Source organism: Teleopsis dalmanni, chromosome 1 (genome assembly GCF_002237135.1).
Source record: "Teleopsis dalmanni isolate 2A chromosome 1, ASM223713v2, whole genome shotgun sequence".
NCBI lineage: Eukaryota > Metazoa > Arthropoda > Insecta > Diptera > Diopsidae > Teleopsis > Teleopsis dalmanni.
In genome coordinates, this window is record NC_051846.1 from 32,015,831 (window position 1) to 32,016,885 (window position 1,055).

A 1,055-nucleotide genomic window follows, 5' to 3' on the forward strand; every position below is an offset into this window, starting at 1 on the left:
CAAGTGGCATTTTTCACATTTTAAATTTGTTTGCGTTTCAATTTAATTTCTTCTGTCTACGTTTGGCTTGTGAAATGGCATAATGGCGCGGTAGTATCTGGTATCTAGTATCTGAGTTGGTATCATTGCCACTTGTATTATTTCAAGCGAACGCATTTGAATTCAAACCTTTTAAACGATTTTCACACTTTTTATTTCTGTTGGAGCTGAATGAAATGAATGTTCCACAGCTTCGAGTTTCATGTAAGTCTTTACACATGTCAAACGATTTATACGGTCACACTTTGGTGGTATCTTGCCAACGTTTACTTTCTATTCACAATATTTTTAAATTTCATTTATTCACATAAATACATTATGTACGCTTTTTGCATGCCTGCACATTTATGTCTCACTGGTGTAGAGTTTGCCTGGGTTTCACTGGGGAAGACACCAAGAAAGAATTTCAGATAGTGGACTGGAACTAGAAATTGCTAGATTTTTCTTTTGAAATCAAGTTCGAAAGCAGTTAAAATTTGTAAATATAATAATAATATTAAATAATATAATATTAAATAAAATAAATGTTCTAATAAATGTTCTAATAAATGTTATAAACGAATAAAGCATAAATTTGTGGGAAGTGTTGAAGCAATGAAAAAGCACAGGGAAACCATGAATTATGATAGTAAAAAAGTCGATTGAGTCAATGTACATTAGTCAAGAATAATGAAACTAACGAAACAATAATTATTTTTAAATATTGGAGGGAAAATATTACTCCGTTTTATTGAATTTTTGCATTTAGGTCTGAATAGGAACATAACTTTAACATAAAGAAGATAAAGAGAATTTATTCATTGCTAAAACACCGTATATTCAATTAAAATATATATTTATAGTGTCAATAAATTTATATAATCAATTTTATATACATAATAACATATATGAAATATATATATTATCTGAATACATTATTATTTATTTATTTATTTCTATTTGAGCCAGTGCACTTGAGCACTTTTACTCTTTCTTAACTTGAGGTATTTTTAAAACCCCTCTTTATGTCTTGACTG